This window comes from Geospiza fortis, unplaced genomic scaffold, assembly GCF_000277835.1.
Source record: "Geospiza fortis unplaced genomic scaffold, GeoFor_1.0 scaffold219, whole genome shotgun sequence".
Classification (NCBI taxonomy): domain Eukaryota; kingdom Metazoa; phylum Chordata; class Aves; order Passeriformes; family Thraupidae; genus Geospiza; species Geospiza fortis.
The window spans coordinates 3520792-3545381 of record NW_005054376.1 but is presented as its reverse complement, the minus strand read 5'-3'; the positions used below and the strand labels follow the sequence as shown (position 1 = coordinate 3545381).

The 24590-nt window shown below is 39.4% G+C and overlaps 1 long non-coding RNA gene across 2 annotated transcripts; it reads right to left on the bottom strand.

The window, feature by feature from the left end:
• Positions 1-17012: 17012 nt before the first annotated feature.
• On the bottom strand, positions 17013-22374 carry LOC115948327. Of its 2 annotated transcripts, none has more exons than XR_004082157.1 (3): positions 22232-22374; positions 19002-19089; positions 17013-18206 (listed from the first exon to the last, which is right to left on the bottom strand). It is a non-coding gene; the product is annotated as an uncharacterized LOC115948327 (long non-coding RNA). The 2 variants fall into 2 exon arrangements; XR_004082158.1 differs by having other exon boundaries at positions 17013-18203.
• Positions 22375-24590: the final 2216 nt, after the last annotated feature.

Sequence of the window (24590 nt, the reverse complement as noted above, 5' to 3'; positions counted from 1 at the left end):
GGAACATGACACTGCTGAGGGCACAGGTTTCGTAGCCATCACCAAAGGTCAATTTGTTCTCGGCTGATGCATCTACTTAGCACCTGAGTGGGATGGCCCCACACAAGGTTGAGCCTAAGGTATTTAATACATTGCAATTGCAAAGGATATGTGTAGAAAGAACATATTTTTAGCACCATGTAAGAAGAAAAAACTATTTATATTGACATTATAAGGAGGCCTTTTCGGGTTACAAAAAAACCCAAGCAAAACCTTCAATTATGCTCAACGTTTTAAATTCAAAATTAGGAGTTTATACTGCAAACTGTGATTTCACTGTGAAAGGGGAATAAAACCATTCTGTCTGCTTCCTTAAGGTTTAAAAAAGTAATTAAATACTTCACGTTTATAATATTTTATTCACCTCAGCTCCTGAAAAATATTTAGACACATAGGGGGCCCATTCAAAATTTCGATCTAGTTTACCTGAAAACTATTTAAAGGAAATATTAACTGATGCATACATTGTTGAATCCCTCTGCCAACACTTGCTGATTATCCCAGCAGTTTTCCCTGCTACTGCTATATGAAAGAAACAGCCAGCTAATTCATTAACCAGGAGGTGCTGATTACATACATATTGTTAGCAAAAGCAAAAACTATACTTTTTCCCCTTCTCTCACTTACAATAATTTTAGGTGCTTGCAAAACAAGCAGAGAGAAAACATTCAGCCTGAAACCCAATACTTAAATAAGACTTGGGCATTGCCTCCTTAGGAACCCAAATAAGACACAGAGAGCATTTGTACACTCAAATCCTAGCTAAGCACAGCTAGGAGCTATTCTCAATTAATTATTCTGTTTAAAAAATAGGTAAATTTGAACAGACACAGAACACTTGGTTTTGTTCCAGAACTGGAATATTCCCTAACTTTACATTTATACATCCTTTAAATTAAATTTAATTTCAAATGCAAAAAAAAAAACCAAAAAACAAACAAAACAAAACAAAGCTTTTTTTTTTTGCATGGTCCAACTACAGATGTGGTTATACACATAAAGAACGGATGCTGCCTCCTAATAAAATGATTCAACTGGTTATTTTCAATTTTACAGTCCACTGAAAGAAGGCCCCAAAACCATGAAAAATTACTTAGAATTTTTATCAGCACTTCCTGCCCATATATATTTATGAATACCAAAATTTGTAGTTACAATAGACTCTCCAGTTATTTTCAGTAATTCATCACTGTGATGGCCAGAGCCCCCAAAAATTACTGACTGTAGAACAGGCTAGTAGCCCAAGACTATTCAGAAGTATCACCCCACAAGCCCAAGTCTGTCATGGATTTAATCCATCAGGTTTGGTCCTCAAGTAAAAGTAATAGTTCATGCTAATATCATACATAATCACAATAAACTGTTACTGCTCTAGAAGACAAAGTGCTACATGATACAATAAAGTGCTTCTAGTGCATGATATAAGTAAATTATTATAAGGTAAAACACAGGAATTTTAAGGATGCTCTTCATCATCAAGACCTGTTCCTAAATAAGATTTAAGGATATGATAGGATCAGCATCTTGGTTGCCACATAACTGAAAACAAAACAGGAAAAAAGGAGCTGAAAAAAAATCAACAGAAACATGATCTGAAATTTTATTTCTTTAACTCTAGGAAAGATTTCTCCTTAGAAAGGGAGATTATAAAGGCAAAAGGCACCTGTGCAGAGCCAGATTCTCAGATTTTTGTTGCTATAAAACACCTTGGTCAAAATCATAGAGAAACTGGTTGAATAGAACATATAGCAATGGTCTCTGTGTAATTTGGTTTATGCTTTATATTTTTTGTTTGTGCTAACTGAGTAATCAAAGACTTAAACCACCACCTGGCTGAAACAAAACTAGTTTTTACCTAAGTTTCTCCAGCATCTCTAGTCACTTCACAAGGTCACACTGAGGAGTAGTGATATCAAATGCCAGGAAAAGCAAGATTTTTTGCCAAGCAGGCAATGTCCAGTGCCTCCCTGGCACAGGGCAGACAAAACAAAGGCAAAGACAATCCGTGACTCTGGGAAACATCTGATTTCACTTATTTAGCCCTCCAAAAGAAAACACCGAGACCCATTACTTTAATTGAGGAGAATTTTATGCAGCATCTTACTTCATCAGATAATGTTCAGGATGACAAGGCAATATTTTCACCATTGCCAACTTCTGATGCATTTCAGCAGTTCTTTTCCTTCTTTCCATGACAAGCCAAAACATTCTACTTAATAATATTATTTTGCATAATCTCAGGCAGAATACTAACTACAAAAGTCAGGTGGATTTACCTTCAGGAAGCCCAATAGCTAATGGCAGTAACTGTTCAGAGTCAATGACAAATATATTATGTGTTTTATAGTTCCTACAGCATAAGGTCGGTAACTCATGTGGTATTTTCAGAAAAAGCTTTCCCTTACCAGTCTGGTCACAAAATTACATGGATTGGCATTAGGTTCACAAAGGGTAAAACTGAGTATTTTTTGTACAAGAAGGATGTCTAGTGCAGCAGCTCAATACTGCTTCTAGTACTTGTCATGTGATGGTTGCTGAGGGAATGGGTCGCAATATCTCAATTCAATGAGCTTCTGAAGGTGTGCCCCAGCCCCCAACTGCAATAAGGTACCTTAATTCCCTTCTCAATATCTCGCACAACAGCTGGATATCCATGCCCAATATTATTCTGTGCAATGTCCTGAGTTATACCACAAATGGCTTACGTAACACAGCTAAACCAAACTGCTCTGAGGGCAGCGATGAATGGGGACTCTGTTGTTGCAGCCCTTGCCAACCGCGTGCATCACTCTCGGTTCCGCTAGCGCCGAGCGGGGACAAAGGCTATATTCTCTCCTTTATGGCAGCACAGCACAGTGATGATGCTGTAAATTAAAGAAAGCACAACATGCTGACAACAGACTCATTACTACCTTCTTACTCTCAGTTCCAATACATAAATATAGCATAGAGTTCCTCACATTGTGCTGAAAATAATGGGAAAGGGAAATAAATGTGGGACAGCCTTTGCACAGCTCAAAAACATAGATCCCGCTTCCTCCATCTGGATCGAATTTTGTTGGTTGTTTTTGCACCAACCATCTATCCTCATTCTTACCTTTTCTTCTACATATTTTCAGAGCATATCAGTAATTTACAAAACAATCTTCTCTGGAACAGGAAAATCTATACTCCTATGAGAAACTCCACCACAGCCTGTTGTAATATCTTATCTCCATCTTTACTTCAGGCAAATAGAAAAAAATAAGTTTGAGGAAACATCTAAGAAAATTTATTTCATAACTGGATGTAGACATTTCCCATAGAGCTAAGTAAATTACACAGTTCTGACTCCTCCATAACCCCTTGTTCTACCCCTGTTCCCTGTCCACTTCTCCTTTTTCCCCCATATGTATATATATCTGACCTGAGCTGTCTGGCTGCTAGGTGTGAGCTCAATATCATCAGGATATTGAAGGTAACCTAAGTGGAGACTTCAGAAAATGCATATCAAATAATAAAGCTGTCTGCAGAAAACTGGGAATTCCAGAGAATATTACAAGCCTAGAAGGATTAAGTATGCATACAGAAAAACCAGACTCAATTCTGATGTCTCCAAAGAAAACACTTCTGTATCAATACTATGCTTGCCTTAGGAACAACGAAATGCTCATCAGCATACTTATTATCTCTAAAATAAACCCAAAGCAACACAAACCATCTCCCCAAAAAAACCCAAACAAACAAACAAACAAAAAACCCACAACAAACCATGCACAAATGTTTGGCTATTTTAGGAAGTTGTATCAGGATTACACCCAGTACCATTACAGTACCAGTAAGAACTACGGCGATCAAAGACCAAAGGGTACCTGACCATGCCCAACACAGTCACCAGCGCCTCTGGCTGAACAGCCCTAGTTATACCTAGCCTAGACAAAAAAAAAAAAAAAAACAAACAAAAAAACCCAAAAAACCCTGGAAGTGTTCATAATATGACATTTCATGGAGATGACTACATTACAATTTCCATAATGTTTAGAAATCAGATTCAGAATTGGAGAAACAGTGAATGTAATCCTCCTGCCAGGAATAAAAAACAAAAAAGTACCCTGAAAGTTCTCAGGTTAACAGCACCCTGAAACAAATTCCTCTGTACATTTGGGATATATTCTCATGCAAACAGAAATACAAAATAAAACAGTCACTAACAGGAACCATGTTTTCCTTTTGCTGTGTTTCCAAAGGAAGCAGAGAATTTGGTGCAAATGATACCCTTTTCTCAAAGGTGGATTTCTACACAAGTTAAGGCAAGCAAAAAGTCACTATGTGAAAGCTTCACAACACAGAGGAAATATGCAGCCCATCACAGTCTATGACAATAATTAAAATGCCAAAAAAACCCTGAAAATAAGCTTAGGAAGAGTTCAACCATTATTAACAGCTTAGACTTTAAATACAGGCTGAAAAATACAGCTACTCATGGGGACATGTTGGGCTAAAACAGCTGCTGGTGTAAGTAGTGCCCAATGCTAGTTTTAAACCGGATTTGTTGGAGTAGAAATTACAGTCCTGAGCTGACTCTGTGACACAGTGACTGACCTTAGTGCCAAAGGGCAGTGCTGACAGGCCTACAAGGATCTTTTGTTCACTTTCAGGGGTGAAACTGTATCAGCTGTGGCAAAAATCAAGACAAAACCCCAAAAGGGCTGCTGACCTCTCCCATATTGCTTCCAATTACATATTGTACTTTAAACCATTCTTATAGAGATACTGGAGAAATCAATCCAGTGACAGCCTGACCCTAACCGACTTCTTCGCCAAATAAGTAAGTAAATGTGAGTAAAGCCTGAGCAGCTTGTACCTGCTGCATGCAGCCACAACAAACAGGTTCCCTATACCACTCACCTGTTTCTGCAGGGATTTAATCAGGAGAGGGTGTACTTTGACATGAAATTCCACAATCACTGAACCAGGATTTTCCCCAGAGAACACTGTGTATGTCAGGAGCAGGAAAAAGAAAAATTAAGGATTTTTATGTTGCACAAACATGCCTATTTACCTACTGGACATGAGCACTGAGAAACACCCAGACTCGTAAGCTTACTAACTTCCATGCAGAACTTAACACTTCAAATTAGCAACCACTCAAAAATATGCTATGTTTAAACATCCCAAAACCAAAGCATTTTGGGTTCCCTTATACAAGATTTTCTACTACTTTAGAAGACACATTGTCTGCCCTGTAAAGTTCCTCTACTCCCTTTGGTTTTTCCCTTTTGAATTTCCCTTTTACTTACTGAGAATGTTTTGAGGTAGGTTTTTTGGGGGGTTTTCTTTTTAAATATTTACTGAAACACTCCATTAGAAAAGGGCAGCACTAATACAAAATTATTTCTTTAAATCAAGTCACACATTTCAATACCATGTAATTACCTTGATAAGAAGTCTGGCAACTTCTGTTTACATGCCTTAACTTGCTCCTTTGTGTTCTGTAAGATATTCTGAAGTCATTAACTGGAAGTTACAGTATCCTCTCTGGTACACAAAAGGAGCCTTCATCCTGCACCCACAGTCATTTTGTGTCATTAATCTGTTGCATGATTCAAACACATCTGGATTTCTGGTAAGAGCTTATGACCAGCCATAAAAACTATATATAACCTAACTCAGTTTGGACTCCTGCATTCAACTGTCAGCAGAAGCTCTCCCCTTGGTTGTAGCTGTATTGCTCAACATGCAGTGTGCAGGAATTGTTTGTGGAAACATTTGGTATTTTTAGGCCTGGCCTCTCAATGGGAATTCCACACTGAAAATAAAGGTACCATTTATACACTCAAACACCTTATTGAATCCTCTGTTACAAATTTACATATAGGAGGTGGAGGGTGAATTGCTCAGTTATAAGCTGGAATTTACAAATGTTTTTAAGCACCTGCTGAAAATAACTACGAATTATGCTCTTGACATGAGTACATGCTTTTCATTTTCTGCAGAGAAAAAGACTCAGCCCGATACAGGACAGGAGTACATGTAAAATGAATCAATATTGAATGAAAACCCACAAATCTGATTTTCTGATTTCTAGTTCTTGTCTTAGTTGCTCAAATATGTCCTTTTAATCTAATTTTTAAGGTAGGATACTCTATATATAATTTCTATTGAGAAAAAGGAAAAGAAGAGCAAACAATGTCTAAAAATATTTCCATGGGCATTAATCATGAATAGAAAGGGATAATCAGGAAGAAGCAAAGATGACTCAGCTGGAATATTGGAATATTTACCCCCATCTTTCTCTCAGCTGCATGCTCCACCATTAGTGTCAGATAAGGACAGTTATGGACAAAGCTTTCCTTTGAAAATGTATTTATTCACTTAACTGCAAACTACTTTTCTTTGGTGACTGTATGGATAATTTTGACCCTGAGCCTGGAAGCATTTCTGTACTTCAGCACCACAGGAGTGCAGTTATTAGGAAGGGGATGAAGCAACCACCATTATTTGGAAGGGAATTTCTGTAGCAATGCCTCAGCTCCAGTTTCTGAAGAAAATGGGTGGGGTGACTGGATTTGCTTCTGGAAAAAGCTCATGCTTTTTTCCAATGAGCTTTTTACTTAGAAGGCTGCATTGTTATTTTAATGAATATTAAGAAGAGCTAGGAAGAGCTCCAAAAGAAGCTAAGCAATGTGTGGATCCAGCAGTTTTACCAAGGGACCAAAGAAGCAACTTACCAGGAGTGAGACATCCCCTTCTCCATGCATTGGCAGACCCCTGGATGATTTGCACAGGACAAAAAAATTGATATGACACAAAAAGCAGCAGTGTGGCTTCACGCACCCACGCTGCTGCATCATTAGCCCTCTACAACTCCTAAACACTAAGTAAGCAGATCTGCAGTTCTAACATTGGGATTTACATATGAAGCAGAAGGAACAAACCAGGCCTTTTAAAATTCATTTGCCAAACACATTTTTCTCACGTGGCCACACATGAGGGATAAACCCATGTCAATTTTCACCAATGCAGCATTGCACCAAGGTCCTCAGCACTCCTGAGCACACAGTGGTGGAGAATAAGTTTTCCTCCCTCTGGGCAGCCAAAAGTCCACTCCCTATATCTTCGCATGAGGATCTCATTCCCCTGATTCATGTTTTATGGTTCCTAGGCTAGTGCAGTTCCACAGGCATGAAGTCAGCTGCTTCACGGAGGTTGCATACAGATGAGAATTCCACAGCCTGTACACAACTGGGGCCAGGCTCCACTGAACCTGCTGGTGATTCAAAATCAAGAGTATGTGCCCTAGTCCACTGTACAGGCTTGCTCTACACAGTTCTTCACGTTCAGCAGCATACCTCCCACATTCACTGCAACAGCCCAGCCGAACAGAAGACACAAACACAGTTGCAGGGACACAGAGATGGACTTGGCCACTACTGAAGGAAATTAATTCTCAGCAGCAAGATATCCAGATGTTAATTACTTCTCAGGATGAATGAAAGTCTAACTGTGTCTTCAGGCACTTCATTAATTCATTCACCACAGAGAGCTTCCCTCAGATAAAACTCATAAGAGGAAAGTGCAGACTGGGCAGCTGGTGATGCTGTTCAGTCGTGTCCCACTGGCAGTTTAAGACAAGAGCCCCTGCACAAACACATCTATATTTCATTAATCTATACCCTGTAGTGGTAGGCACAAATACATGAGCGGATGCTCTTGTAAAGAGAACCACAGAACTCAAACATTTAAGAAAGGATCTGTTGGAAAACACTGGGTCAACAGCAACCACTGCTACCCAGGCCAACCAGGAAAGACCCAACTTCATTTCCCAGCATGACCCTAACTGACCATTCCAAAGTGCCTACACACCTTGGTTAAGCTGTCTCTTAATTCTTCTGCACCTCTTCTTCTTTGCTTCGTGGTAGCTGTAAAAGCAATATCTTATTTTCAAAGGTCTGTTGAAAGAAATGCAGCTAAAATTATGGAAACCCCAATGACAGTTGGTGAAAAATGTGAAAAGCAGAAGGGGAGGATAAAAAAAAAGAAAATTATGAAAAAAATAAGCTAGTAATATCAGTTATAGACTTGCTCACCATGAGAGGAGGGCGATTGTTCCATTTGTTGCTTGCATATGTTTACTTTCTATTCCTTCCCAGTCCTCAAAACCTCTGCCAGCTCAACAACAGAAGTCCTTCTGTGTAAACAGAAGTCTTTGCTCTACAAGCCCAGGTAGAAGACTAATTTGAAACCTTGCAGAGGGTATCAAACCTAATGCAACAGAAATACAGCAGGTGGAGGGGAAAAAAGGTTTGTGTCATCAGAAGGCACACAAAGGATATTGAGTTTGCTTTGGAAGAAGGAAGAGTCAAGTCATCCTATGCAGGAATTCTCTGTCCAACTCATGAGCACTGTACATTGTCTTTCCTTTCAGGTAGTCACATTAAGAGGAAGAGGAGCCATGGCTTTTCAGAAGTGTCCCACCTTCCTGACGTTATCCCTGTGTGAATATCCCCTTTCAAAGTTAAGTCACTCTACCTAAAACTTCTTTGCGAACAGCTCAATCCTTGTGCAAGATCTCAGTTTTTAAAGAGGCATAATTTAAAAGGCAAAGGGTAAGAAGCAAACAACATAAAAACAGAGTCACGAGAAAGCAAAGGAGGGGAGGAAGGGAGGGAAAGGATTCCGTTTTGCTTCTCTACAGAAATTGTTTTGATACAGTATCCCTGTTGCATGAATTTTCCATATGCCTGTGTCAGATCTACTATTTCAAGCCACAGAGCTGTCAGATGCTCGTTTTTTATGGCATGCTTACGTGGCAGGCCAACCTTTCTGTTGAATCGGGCAGTTTTTCACGAAGTTGGGATCTTCTTTAACCCAGAAAGATGTGCATGCTCCTTTGGACATAAAGTACCAGTTTTGCAGTCGAAGTGATTTGGCAAAGCAAACCACCATCTCTGGTAGCTAACAACTGTCATCAGAATCAGTGCTTTTGCATGGAAAACAAACCACATTATAAGCAACAGAAGCAACTATTCTCCACACATATATGAAGCAAATTTAGATGATCAGATGCTATCATAGTTTGGCAATTCTTAAAATAATCGAGAAAAAACTTACAAACTTTTGTACCAGCTCAACTTGCTTTGTGTTTAACAAAATGAGGAGCAGGAGAAATTTAGTTCATGAACAAGAAGTCTCAATATTTAATTTAAAACTTAGTTTTGTAACTTAAATGACACAAACACTTCTTCCTTTAGTCATATCTGATTATGAAACTCCATAATCCCACAACAGAAGTGAAAATATCAGTCACATCAATATCACTTTACAAGTGCACATTCTTCACCTTACATCCCCAGCATTTAGCATCTGAAAGATAATCTCCATTCTCCATGCCTCATATTTTGCTAAAATAAAAATGCATATTTAAATACAGCCTAAATGCTAATCAGGATATAAACATTTAAATAACAGAATGCAGATCCGTTAATCAAAACTGATTACCAGCTTGCTTTCCATTTACTGGGGGTTCTTCTGTAAAATACCGCCTTAGTTACTGTTGCCAAAATTGTGTTTTTAAAGCCTCTTGGAGAAAAAGCTGATTACCTACAACATTGGCTCAAGAGACACATTTTAGGACAATGTTTCCTAGAAATGTAAGACTGCAATTTACTTGCAGGTAACCGCTACATAAATGTGCATTTGCATTAACCCTTTTCTGTTATCTGAACACCAGGCTTTGTCTCCTCTGTTGTGAGGAAAAGGGAGAGATGATTTTAAAATATTTCATATTTCTGAATGCCCTTGCAGAACTATGTGGTTAGCCAGAAACTTTCAGCTCTGGAAAACACTGACCACTACATCCTTTTCAGGCCAGTAGTTCCCACTTGTATGACATTAATATTCAGATTCTCACCTGTTTCCAAGTATTTTTTAACAGTTTTTATAAATTAATACATCCAACTAGAGAAGGCCAATGCTGGTGAGCTAGGACCATCACTGGCCATGCTGTGCAAATCATGATTTAGCAGTCAAACTGAAAATCAGAAATTCACAAGCAGCATTTATAATATTTTACCACTTGACTGCAGGCAATACTAAGGTCCACAGGAAAATATATTCGAATGGCTTCAATCTATCTTTTACCCCTGAGGCTACAAAGTGACACAAGAAAGGAGTCTGCCAGGCATGTGGGGCACATCAGCCTGCTTAGCACACTCAAGTTTCCTTTGACTAAAGAGATCTACTGGAAAATCTCATCAGTGTTTTGCTAAAGCATGGACATTGAACATTCAGAAGAAAAGCTGCCAGAATGTCAATCTCCTACAAATGGGAAAACAGAGAGAACTGCTCTGTCAATCACCCTCTCCTTCCCCTTCCCCAAAAAAGAATAAAAGAACTAAAATTACTGTAAAAGTTGGGAAAATATTCCAATATTAACCTGTTGGTTGTTTTGGATTTTTTTTTTTTTTTGCACTTTCAAGCAGTCCCAAATGTGTTTATACAGATCTATGAGAAATGCAGCCATATGCACACTTTCTCTTTTATCTTGGAGACACTGTTTGTAGAAACACTGCCTAAAATAATGGGGTCAGTTTTCAGATATCCTGAAAATCCATTACTTGTCCTTGCTTCCCAAGCACGTTGCATACAGGTATCCCATCCTTCAAACTTGGCTTCTCCACAGCCAACTTCCTGTTCTGCTTTTTCAAAGCACTATACAGATGTTACTCCTGAAGAACATGCTTTAACTGTATTTTTTTGTATCTACAACTTTGTTCAAGGAGCAAACTGAAATGTCTGAGATGTTCTCAGTACCAAAGGTTTTTTGGGTTTTGAAACAGAAGGAAAAACCTGGCAGGAATAAGACCACACTATGAATTTTTCTGTTTCCTAGATGCCCATTAGACTGTTTGTCAAACTTGCATTAGCTGGCAGAATCATAGAAAAGAAAAAAAGCACAGAAGAAGAAGAAAAAAAGAAGCTGTTAAAAAATAAATTCTTAAAGGAGAATATGCTCTTTATTTATTTTTGAAAAGGCATGATAAAAGTCAGTCATAAGATATTGGGGAAACACTAATAATTAAAATGTGTTTAAAATGTGTTTTTTGCCAAGCCCACATCCCACCTGGGTGCCTATGAAAATGTCCCACGAGCTCTGGTACATGCCCCATGTGTCTGTGTGTGATGCCCTCTCACTCTAGGATAGGATTCTAGGCTAATTAATGAGTCTTAAGAGAGAGAAGATTGACCCTTTTAACAGAGAGGCAGACCCACATTTCAGAGCCAAACAAGACAAACTGGCATGCTTTCTTCCACTGCAGCAATGGATTTCATGTACATGAACAGGGATGGTAGCCAGGTTCTGCAGCAATTCTGGTACCAGACCTTGCTGAAAGGGCACTAAGGACCAATTGCATTTCTTAAGTCTGACAAAAGGAAAACTATCTGGTATGAGAACAGCAATTTCTCCTGATATCTCCAAAAGTTACATCACCATTTCAGAATTTTAAGAAAGAAAGGGAAAAAAAGCACGTAAGGAAAACACTATTCTGAACATACTAATGGACGCATATATCTGGATATAGCACACGTAGGCAGTGTTCTAAAATAAATGCAATATTTTATTGTCACAGAAATGTATGCCGTTTAAAATAAAGAAAAAAAAAACAGGGGAAGACAAAATTAAATGTTCCATAAACTGTTAACACAAAAAAGGGTACTATCACACCTCGTAACAAATACATGCAATACTTGAGAAAAATGCAGCAAGTCCTCATCGTGAACTACATAAAGATATGTTTGAAAATGACTAAATCATTCTTGCAATAAAGTTTAGTATTTTCACAGTTCCTAATCTGCCTCTTGGCCACAAAAGCACTGCCCTTACACTCTTTTACAATTCCAGGCATTAAACTATGCCATCTACATATCATGCTCTGCCTCTTGACAGTGAAGAATTATAGGAACACTTGGGTATATTAGGTATTCTTCTAATAAAATTATACTAATATAGTATTTGAAACACTATTAATACCTACACCATTGTGTTTTCTCCATGGACCTGTGACAGAAATACTTATTTCTGTAAGAAATCCTAAAGCAGGGAGGAAGGTAAAATCCATACATCTACTGAGTATGAGACATGCACTTCACTTCAAAAAGCATGGTGGCTAGAGATTCCTTACAGTAATGGAACACAAAACCACCACAGCAATTATATTTTAAGTGCCACTTCCATACACTTTTTTTCTTTTTCCTGGCTCTGTATTCTGTCTGCATTGCAACCTTTAGCGTAAGAACAGGCCTGCAATCTCCCATTTGACTTAACAGAGCTCAGTAGTTAAAAACAATGTCATTTAATATTAACTTACCCTACTTCCCAGCCCCCAAAATTAGGCCAAAAATCAGAGGAAATCATGCGGTGTGCTCTGGATATTCCATGACTACCACTGCTGGCAGGGAGTAAGCCACATATTTCATAGGTAACTAGGAACACACACACAGTTGTTTTGTAGCGACATTACACCACAGGCTCCTGCTGCACTGCTGCTTTTCCTCCCTGCAGCTCATTCCAAACCTTTCCCAGTTTCAGCTCAGGAGGTCTATCCTGGAATTTACAAAGGGCACTTGCTGGGAACTTATCTTTAAAACACACAGGAATTCAGGGGGAAGAAAGTTCATGGGTATTTAAAATATGAACATGCATTCTCTACTTTCTGTTGGTAATCAAAGATGTTAAGTCCAGTTTACTGAACTGGCCACATGTATATGATAAAGATTAAATTTTCAAATACAGATACTTTTTCAACTTTGCCTTAGCAAAAATCCTCCTTCTGCTTTTCAAAACCTGCGGATCCTTACAAAGAGATTTCTTCTTCAGCCTGCAACCAAAAGTCGTACAGGATTTTCTAAGCCAGCATAGTCTCTGAGCAGCCTCATTCTGAGAGAAGCTTTAAAGCCATTTAAAAAGCTTTTAAAAACAAACAGCACTGCCTCACCTACTGAACTAGAGCTTCCCTACTTCCCCCATAAATATTTTACTGAAGGCTCCAAAAATCTGCCATGGTGTTTTATTTCCCCCCTCCTTCCTCTAAATGTAAATATTCTGAGTTATGATACATTTAAACAAGTGATGGGAAAGACTTCACTTTGCCCAACACATGTGATTTGGAAACCTAAAGTCCAGTTTATTCATTCGTTTTAACATAGCAAGGAAAACCTTACTTTTCCAACTAAGAGCCCCCGTTTCTCTCTCCATAATCTCATAAGCCATTTCTGAACTAAAATGCTTAACACAGAAGTCCAACATACCAAAGAATGAACAAGCCTAAGAACTCCGTACTGGTATAACCAGCTCTCTAAAAATGTGTGGCTCTAGGAAGTCTCCTTTATGTTTTCTAGCATAAATATTTACAGTAGTTTGCAATTTGAAATCAAAATATCTGATTGTAAGAAGAAACTCAGAATACACACCATGAACAGGAACAATTCCTGCATTAAAAACCAAAACAGAACAAGGTAACTCTCAAAACAGTCTTTTGCAAAGTTTCCTGAATACATTAAGGTAGGCTATGAGTGATTGTTTTGAATGTAGTAGCTGACTGTGGCTAGAAAAAAAACAGTTCTCATCTTCTAAAAAATTTTGCAAAGGGTTAGGTCAAACAGATGCTCCCACCTAACACACAGGCAACTGTGTCACTGAGCTCCCAGCCCAAGGTCCTGCAGGCCTGTCCGCCCAGCTAAAGACTGGGAATTCTTTCCACAGGTAAGAATCCTCACCTGGAGCAGCAGGCAAGTATTCGGTACACAAGCCCTTTCAATCATAGTAACACTTTCTTTATTATTTATTATTTGTTATTTATTCCTCTGGTATTTTTATTAAGGAGAATTAATTAGAACAAGGTATTTTTAAATGGTAACAATGTTCTTGGATAGTTTATTGGGCTGATATAAGACCTGGCAGTAACACTACCACAACTGCAAAGCCCAGCGGACTGAAGACTTCAAAGTTTGCAAATACTGACAGGAGTCAACAAACTTGCATAGTTCTGAAGCCCTAAAAAGTCAATTGTGAAAACACCAGACCACAAGCCTTTGCCTTTTTCAAAACAGCCATTTAAGCTGTAGTTGACCATAAATCTGCAAGAAGGCTCTCTTAACCAAGGTTCTCTGGAATTTCGCTATTTACATGTTTCTTTCAGATGGTTACATATTAGTGGTGGCTGCTGGGTTTTTCATTTGTTTGTTTTGGTTTTTTACACACAAACACACACACCCTCCCGCCATTTAAAGTTACCTTACATACACACAGCAACCCAAATATGGATTCTGAGATGCGAGAATTTAAACTAAAACTAGAAAACTAAACAAAAAGCCATATTCTCCTAAATGCTCATAAGAAAGCTTGGTTCTTAGAAAATATAATTGTTCTTGGTCTGAAAAGACTGGTCTTAGTTTCATCCCAAGGTCAACTGCCTGCTGTAATAGAAATACTTGCAAGAACAACTGCTGAAATCTTACTTTTTGTTTCTCTTTCCACAGCTACCATTTTCTTCATGACCTTCCTAACACACTAGAGCTCATGCTTCAGCAAATGTCAAATTCTGTAGCATTTCTTACTCCATGCTCAATTAGCAATAAAGAAGATACAGATGTAAAGGTGATGCAGATTTAAAGACGTGGACTTTTTCCACTTCACTGAATTCTGAAAGAAATCTAAAGTGGCTTACACATAGCTTTCAAGACCCAGTTCACTGCTACTTTTTTGTTTCCATAGGAATTCAATTTTTTTGACATTACCCTTGACCATCCCTTTTCAGCTCAAGACTGGTATCTAACTGCAATTATAATGGTTTTCTATTCCATAAAAATACAGTTTGTTGTTTCCTGAAAGCAAAAGAGCAGAACTAAGCTCCTTCCTCCATTCTTTCATTTTTTATCAACATTTTTGCAGGTATTTCTTTGCAATCCTGTCAGCTGGAATACCATTCTTACACCTTCCTCCTTCTTATTATTTTAACTCCCTCTGAGAGCACCTATTTTCACCATGGTCTATATCCAGCAGATCCTCTTTGTATTATTCTAATTCTCTTTTCTCAATATTTAGCATGAATATGCAAAAATCTATACATATTCAGAGCTGTCAGTGCCAGCTACAATCAAATTTAGTTTTCTGGACCTCCTTATTAATTTGATAAATCTTAGCTGATTTTTTTTCAATCTGAATGAAAGCTCTATGCCAAATTTTAGAGAGAGTGTTTTATTTTATTTTTCATTAAGGTGTCAGCTGAGACCAGTTCAGTTTCCTGCTGGCTTACAAGTACAATAGAATTCCTAAAGTCATCCATGAAGAACCTGCATCACTTGTGAAGTTTGGAAATTCGCCAGTAGAAGGAGGGGTCTGGAAAGCAAAGCAAAGAAAGCAGAAACAGGGAACACACCTTTTGTTATCTTCATGAAAATCTAGACCTGTTTTTGGGCAATTAAAGAAGCTTTAAAAAGCCTGCTGCTCACGGATGGCAAATAGAGGCTTACAACATAGTTTCACCGTGAGTTCAAGCAAGAGGCTCAAGGCAACTCCTGCCTCTGCACTGTCTCTCCCTGTCTGCCACTGCCACCAGCTCCAGCAAGGGTGTACAGCATCAGGGAACAACCAACCCAGCCCAAAATAATGATGCTGGCATAACTCGCTCTGAGTGCCACTACTTCCACGGTGGGGCCAGCAAACAGACAAGCAAGAAGGGCAACAAGCATCTGAGGTGGGCAGGAGGCAGGACCACTACACCACCTCCTCTTCCAGCAGCAATGGCTTAAACCAGTCTCAAAACCAACTGGGAAATGACATTAAATGTGTTCCTCTCTAGAGACCTTTCCTGCCAGTGAGTATTCCCTCCCGGCTTCAGGGGCTTTCTCGGCAACAGTGTGAAACTCTGACACATGATGACGAACACTCATTGATGGGAGAGATTCCTTTCTCCAGAGCCCTGTGCCAGGTCCAGGCAGGGCACACCAGCACAAGCTGCCCAGCTCACTCAACAGAAACCTGCGCTGCAGCTTGAGGTCCTAAAACGTCGATGATGACTCACAGAAGAACTCTGTGGTTCAATATGGTGGAATGTCTTGGGGTTTTAGTTTGGTATTTTAGAAGCTAAGAAGTAAGCTTTAAGAATACCTTCTAAATGTTAAGACTGTGAGGTGAAGCAGCAAGAACTTGGAGGATGCCAAAAGCAAGGGTGTTTATGCAAACGAAGCCAGTTGCAAACTGAGCTGTGCTCACTGCTTGGCTCTGTTTACTACCAGTTTCTTCATCATCTTTTCCGTTATTTAGCCACCAAGTGTCTGCTTCACAACACTAACAACTTCATCTTCTGAGTCATTAAAAGCTGATGTGGAACTGGTATCTTCAGTTTACAGCAGAAAACAGAGGCATAGAGAGATTAAGAGACAGAGAGAGATTAAAAGATATGCCAAAATTGTTGGCTAATTTTGGATCTTCAGCTTACATCACCTAGTCCTTGATTTATTTTTTTAATGTCCTTTGCACTTTTGCAGTATTTTGCACCAAACTGTCACTATAGTGGAACAACTATTGTTGCATAAACTCAGAACTTGTACCTGGGTATCTCAAGGCAAAGTGCAGCACTCACTATTAGTGGGCGGCTGCAAAGGTTTGGTGTAACAGAATCTCTCAGTGTCAACACAAGCAACTCAGTGGTAGAGGCAGAAATTCAACACAGCTGTCTCAAGGCAACAGTGACCAGTGTTATCCACCCTACTGTTCTCTCCCCTCTTGCAATCCACTCTCAACAGGCTTTTGTCCATCAGCTGTGGCTACTGACAAAAGACCCCAACCATCCTGGCAGTGAATAGGTCTACACCCTGCTGAAAACACATGATCAAATTTGGGAACATGGCACAACGAGACAGAAGCAATACAGGTGATTGGAAAAGGTGGCAAATTGCAGCTTTAAACATAGCCTTTCTTACACCATGGAGTATGTGGGACAGTTTATTGCATTTAGACATCATTCACATTACAATAAAATTTGAGGTCTGCAAGCACATTGATATACAATTTGCAAAATGCTGGACCATACACACCATAAGATGCAGACTAAAGATCCTACACCTTTAACCAGTAAAACAAAAAAAAAGCAAAAAAAGAAACATTATCCTTCCACATCCCAAAAGAGAAACTCAAGACACACAGGAAGAGAGTACTTCTGTGGTCAACAAGAGATCTGTCTATTCACTGCATTACAGGTGGATCTGCTGGTACTTCAGTCGGTGATAAATCAATAGAGCCATGCATTCTCTCTACCTTCATGAGAGACGTCTGGAGCTTAGATTTGGCTTGTAGAAGAAATTATACAAAACTATCTGACATACAGAAACAAAAACTGCTGCCAAATCATGGGATATTTTCTGTAGCAAAGTCACCAAGTCAAAACTGATTTCTTGTTCCACCTGTGTCTCACTCTTGCTCCAGAAACTTAGGCAAGACACATATGTAACACCTTTATAGATGCCCACAAGTAAGCTACAAAGTACAGACCACCAGCACTTCTGATGTACTAATACTGCACCAGCAGCCCCTCTGGAACATCCTAAACTAAGGCATCATTTTTTGTCTCAGAAACAATACAAAGACCCAAAAGTCAAGTGTGCTTTTACACTTCTTTTGACTCAAGCAAGCACAAATTCTAGAAGCATGCCTTGAGAAAGCTCAATATTTTTATTAAGTCATTTGATGAAAATCATGAATAAAGCACAGCACACAAATCTATTCATAACTTACACAGACTACAAAACCAACACTAATAAGGAATATCAATCTGTCAGCTTTCAACGTAGACAGACCTATTTCAGCACTAAAAGCACATTACAATCTTAAAACAACACAGAGAGAGTTTGTTAATTCACACTTGAGAAGCAGAAGATGCCCAGCTCTTCTGGACATTTTAAAGCCATTAAACACACAGCTTTCCAGCAAACTTAAGCATGATTTTTAGATTATTGCAAAGCTATCAACCTATTCAGCAAAGTTACTTATATTATACTTGCATTTCCTGATCAAATGCAAAGCACTAGAAGATTTGGAAGCGGCTGTTGAACATTATGGGCCTGTCTGCCATTGTTTCCAAAGAGAAATACTTGATTGAGAAGCAAAAACAGCAACAACTTGTCTTCTGAAAAAATAACAGAAAGCTTATCAAGAAAGAGACAAAATTCAAAATATTTGTTACTGTTTTGTTTTGGTGAATCACAGCACTGTGCTAAACAGGGTACACATAACAAAACTTTTCATTTAAAACTCTGCAATTGGGTACTTTTAAGTAAACAAAAACATGAGCAGTTTTTCCTTCTATATCCTCACAACCGTCTCACAACAAACCAAGCCCACTCAGCCCTGCTAAAAGCATGATTCTCTAAAGTAACTGTACTTCTGGGAATACCTTACAGATTCCGTGAAATATTTTGTTACACGTGTGGATCAACTGGCCATCTAAATACATGCAAAGGAGTCTTTTTGTTAGTTTTAGTGAGCTAAAACAGTAAAGAAAAATAAGAAAATGAGACCTCTGGGTGTCTGAGCAAGACAGGTATTTTCCCCTTTTGCAAATATTTCCCTTTTTGTTTTCTGAAGGAGGAATGATGATGCTTTTGATTAGCAACACAATACACACCCTTAATATTTAAAAGACTAGGACAACATCAGGAACACCTGCTTATGAACTCAGCTCCAGTCACATCACTGACGGACAACCCATGCCAGGCTTTTCCCACCCATACCTTTGGCCTTCACCTCTGAAACCACTAAACACTCTCCAGAACTTCCATGCATCCAATCCACACCTTTCTTTGAGAAGTGGAAAACTGTAATTTCTCTCAAATTTTAGCCTCTCAGCCCCACTGCTGGGGATGACAACGACTTGTAAGTTGGTCAGGAGACTCAGCCTGACACTGTGCATGACTCCTCTTACCAAAGCAGCCCGCTGGTGATGGCAATGTGCTTCACGTTAGGGAGGCATTCGCAGGGAGGAGCAGGGAAGGCTGATGTGACAAAACAGCCTAATGAAACAAGGGCAGCACAGCACATGTCTTAGTGGTACCTTCAGATTCAATATGCTCTTTCAGATGCAAACAGGCATCAAAGTCATGTCACTAATACACTCATGAAAACAAATGGCCAACTAATTATATTAGTTTTTATTTGCAAAATAATGTTTCCCATACCCCATCTTGCTTATATAGGTTTCTTTTCCTGTTGTAAAATCAGGTCAGTATAGCACTATATTCAATCATCTATAAGCAGACAGTGAAATCTTCAGAATATTAGGATCTTCGTTGATCCTAACACTTTAGGGTGGCAGCTTTTCTGCCAAAGGCTGTCAGATTTCACAGAATATACAAAACGAGCAAAATCAAGCCATGACAGAAAACAAAGAGCCTTAAGGTTTCCTAACAAAATCTTAAATTTAGCTCTCTATATTAAACAATGTTACTTTATTTTCCCCAGACAATAAGGTTGCTTACAGTAAACACAGCCAATATTAAAACCTTCAATACTTATTCCTACATTGCAGCAAAACTCAAATTAACTAATGGGAGTGTGCGGGGGGGATCTCTATGGTGGTTTTTCTCCTGCGTGTTTTCTTGGCAGAAAGGGAGAGAAGGATTGTGTTGGGGTTTTTTTAAGGGAAAATACTTTAGGTTCTTGAACTTGGTCATTTATTGTCCAGGCTGATTTGGACTGCAAGTGCAACCCAAATAACTCATCTAATGCACAACAGCATAGAGAGAGAGTCTCAAGGGTTGTTCAACAGTGATCTCCAAAAAAGTTAAACATTGATGGGCTCTGAGCAAGTCTAGTTAAAGCTGTTGGCAATTTGATTGCTATGGGGCAATGAGAGGAGCTGGCAGCAGGGAAGGAGAAGCCAGGTAAGGACATGGAGTGTTCTTTGTACATAGTACAAAAGGTGACAATCAGGTTTAGATAATGTAAAAATAGCTTTTAACCTAAAAACCTGTAAAAACACATGTTACTTAATCTTACACCTTTGTGTTTCAAACGTTACAGAACATATTGTTTTGGTTACCAAGTTAGCTGAGTTTCACCTTTGACCATATACATTTATGCTTTTTTGCAAACTTAGTTGTCATCAATACCAATTTCATGGATTAAACCACATGCTAAACCACCCTTTTTAAAAAGTTTTAATGGTTAATTAATAGCACCAATTTAAGATGTGTCTAACTTTGCATATGCACAAATAAGCTGTCAGAAAACAGACCTGTGAAACCTTTCAGTTTTTTCAAGTTCCAGCACAAACTGAGGGTTCAAAGCAAGTATTTTCTGCAATGCTCTCGGGGACCGATAAGGAGACTAAAGAAAGTGAAATCCAGTTTTCTTCATTATCTAGACTAGAAATTGTGTATAACTAATGAGAAGTAAACTGATTTTTCAAATCACTTCACCTCTAACAACCCATGACAGTAGTAATATCTGCTCACAAGGTGTTAAAGTTTACAGCAACCTGTGTAGTTTTGACAATCATTGAGCTGTTCCAGCATAATTTCTAACTATGGACTTGCTGTATACACTGCCATTTCCCTTCCCAACATTTAACCCATCTCAATTCATTCAAGAACTCCATTAGTTGCAGAAAAATAGGAACTGATGAAAACTGCTGTAATGGGGCTGATAAAAGCTAAATGACTGGAGAAATTATGCAAGGAAAAAAAAGGCAACTAATTTCTTACACAATTAAGGAGTTTAATTAGATTATTTATTTAAGTGAATAGAGAGCTTTACAATAGATTTAACTCCTATTAAGTTTCAAGCAATACAAGAGTAGATATCAGTCAGAGTACTAAAATTAGATCAGTATCATATTTGATCAGAAAACATAAGCTCAGTTATGTCAGCAACTTGGTAAGCAGCAATATTGAAAACTCAGCTCTGATTTATTACTTCACGTCCTGTAAGAAGGAGAAATGTAAAATTCCTGATCTGTGAGAGAGGTTTATCCATGACACCAAAATGCTACTCAGCACTTCCTGAATAAAGACACTGCAAAAATGTCTTCTCCAGCAGAGACTATTAGTGGTAGCAATGACAACAGTCTGCAAACATGAGGCCTCAGATACAGCTGTATGCACAAGCCCTTGAGAGACTCTCAACTGTAAACTAACTGAGACACATGAGAATGTTTGCTGTGTTTTGACATAAAAAAGTTAAAACCAGAATCAAATGCTGTTCCTTCCCCTAAAGCTTTATGTCGATGTTTGTGGTTTTGTAATGGCTTTTTTCCTCTGAAGGGATGCTTCCGTACTGCAACTGTAAAATTAACCTGAAAAAAAGCTGATGACAGCTACATGTAAGGGTGCAGGTGGAAGCATGTTCTTCCAAAAGCTGGGCAAAAGGGCAGGGATGGAAGCGTGTTCTCCTTCAACACGGATGTCTGCTCTTCAACTGACCTGCATTTTTCCTCTCATTTAATTCCTCTAGGGCCACTTCTACCAAGGCAGTAACAAATATGCATAGGATCAGATTCGTCACATTCACACGGGATTGGTAAAGTGAACTGGGATTTTGTTCAAAGAAATGCCAGGACATGTAAGCTTGCCAGTTTGCAAAGCAGCTTTCTCACCTGCTTGCCCCTTACAGCCCAGCTACCATGTGGCTGTGCAAAGGCAGGAGAGCAAAGAGACCAAAGTCAAACCTAGCAATACTCAAGGTAGCATGGGTGACAGGTGATAGACAAATAGTGCGAAGCCATGCATGGGAGGAGGTTTTGATCCCCTCAAAAGCAAACTAAACTGACAACTATTAAAGAAAAACAACTACCGGCTGCAGGACGTCAAGTTCTGCCATGTCACACCCATTTCCCACCTCCCCCTGTATTTCAACTGTAAATTCTCTGATAAGGAAACTGCTTCTTCCTTCGCATTTTCAAAGTTCATGCTGGCTATTGCTGTAAGCTGGAGAATATCAAGAATGCTGTCAAGTACACAGACTGCAGGAATAAGGACATCTTCCAGTTATTTCTCTGTGAAAATTAGAGCGGTCTCACAGACAACTCCTAAAACTTGCTTACAAGTTACTTTTGGAACAAAACCAACTTCTTAAATACATATTCCTTTAACCTCATAATTGAAACTGCAACCGAGTTTCCCAAGAGCTTTTCCTTCTCAACTGAGAGCTACATACCTCTCAGATTTCTGGGATGTATCTGCTTTGTCCGAGGCATTTTCCTCTAATCTCATGCACCACTTTCTCCTCTCAGAAACGGAAAGTACAGCAAGCAGAGAGATGGCAGCTCCATAAACTTGTCAAAGGGCTCAGTTAATCCGTATGCTAAAAAAACAGAGAGAAAGTTATGAGATGTAGGCATCAATAAGAAAAACAAAGATACCTATCTGATCCCTTTCATCCTCAAATGACTATGGAAATTAGCAAGAAATATTTCTGCACCTATGATTTGCTAAGGAAACTTTCCTGTCTGACAGCCCAGGAGCCACCCTGGCAGTCACACTCCGACCACCAGAGTTACACTGCTGGGACCGAATTCTTTTCACAGCAGGCTTGACTCCCTCCACTCTCCACTCTCACAGTCAGACAAGATTTCCTTGCCGGCTCAACCCACGTTTCCCAGAGCAGAGTCACAGCCCCCTGGTCCCTTTAAGTAATTTTTTCACGGTGCAAGAACAGAGTAACAGCCCAAGCTGGTGCCTCAGAGGAGGGATCCTCAAGGATCCCCTGGGCTGTTACACCCTCCCAGACTTATGCGTGCCAGAGTCGGGGTTCTTCCAGCTGAGTCCCGGGTTCCCGCTGTGTCCCTGTCCCCTGGCAGGGCCACAGATCCTGGTGCCCTTTGTTGTGCAAAGCGTCGGCACCACTTCCCGGCCTCTTGCCCCGGGCTCCCGCCACCCAGAGCTCAACCTGCAGCTCCCAGGGCGGCTGCACAACCTGCACTGAACGGATTCCTCAACAGGTTTTATGGAGGCAAGCGTTCCAGTATCTTAAGAAAACCACGTGAGGCTGAAACTCCTTTTAGGATTACTCAGGAAGCATGAGAAAACGAAAACACTTTTCCACATTTGTCAGCTGTTTTCTAGCCAGAAAACATCTTCCAACAATCCTTGTCTCATGCAAATAAATCCAAAAAGTTAAACAAAATTTGGCATCTGGCTTTCAGATACACATCTTCAGCTTCGGTGGGGGAAGTACAGAGGGAAGGGCAAACACACAAAGCATCACCCTATTTGTAACATTACCGACTAAATCCTTACATGCAGCATGTAAGTTTGGAAGAATTCCCCATAGGATAGTTCTGCTGAAATATCAGTGTACAGCTGAGGATCACACTAGCTCTTGACCTACCTGCACTTTCTTACTTTTCAGACATTCTTAGGAATTGCTAACAGTTCAATGAGCGTTTTGTTCACTTTCTGATACAGGATGTGAAATCTCTCAAAGACCTATAGAAAACTACTTACACACAAGAACCTAAAGAAGAAAATGACTGGTGTAATTACACTCTTCCATCTAAACAAAATTAAAAAAATAACAAGTTTCTGCTTCTTTTTAAAGTAATTCTACTTCATGTCAACAGATTTTTCTTTTTAGTAAACATTAGGAAGAATGTTTTTTAAAATAGTATGAACTTTGGAATGGCCCCTAATATAGGCAAAGTGATAAAGGACAGCTGTTTGAAGGAGGAAGGATGTAGAGTTTTTAGCATTTGTTGTAATATTAATTTAGGGGCACTTACATTGTTATTCAAGGCAACTATGTTTTTGAGAAAATTTAATTCAAACCCAATTAAAATAGACTACTTCCAACCACCCCTTCAGTCTACATACTGTTGAGGAATATAATCATTAATTTTTAATGTTTCTTTTGTCTGTTGCTGCATAAAAAGACCCAAACAGGGGAAAAAAAATTACTGCAGCTGACACAAAGGAAAGCTGGAAAATGTTATTCTGACTAAATGATTCTTCATTAGGGTATTACTGCACGTTGAAGGAAAAAGATGGAAAAAATCCGAAACAGAGCACAGTGCCTGTCGAGCTGTTAACTCATACCAGTTTATCTGCAAGCATAACAGAAATATTTAGAAATTAAATAAAACCTTATGCTAACAGGTCAATTTTCCAGGTCTTAGGCACGAAATGGAAATGGAGAAAAGTGGCTGGATGGCTTGAAGCGACCAGCACTCCCTGAGCCCCAGTGCCCCCCCTTTCCTCTGGCTCGACTGGGAAAGTCCCTGGGGCTGGGCTGAGGTTTTTAAAGACGCTAATAAACACCGTCACTTCTTTACACAAGTTATTCGGAGCGAGAGTTTGAAATCCCCCGGTGTCTCCGTAAATCGGGAGCCCCTTCCCGACGCTTTCCTGCAGCACAAATGACATCCTACTGACGCTTTAATGCCACCAAGCTTCCCCGCTCGCCAGCAGGACCCTCTCTTTCGGGGAAGAGATGGCCGTGTGAGAGCCACGGCGGAAACACCGAGCAGGACCCACGCCAAAAGTCATTCCCTCTCTCCTTGCTTGAACAAGGAAAAAAA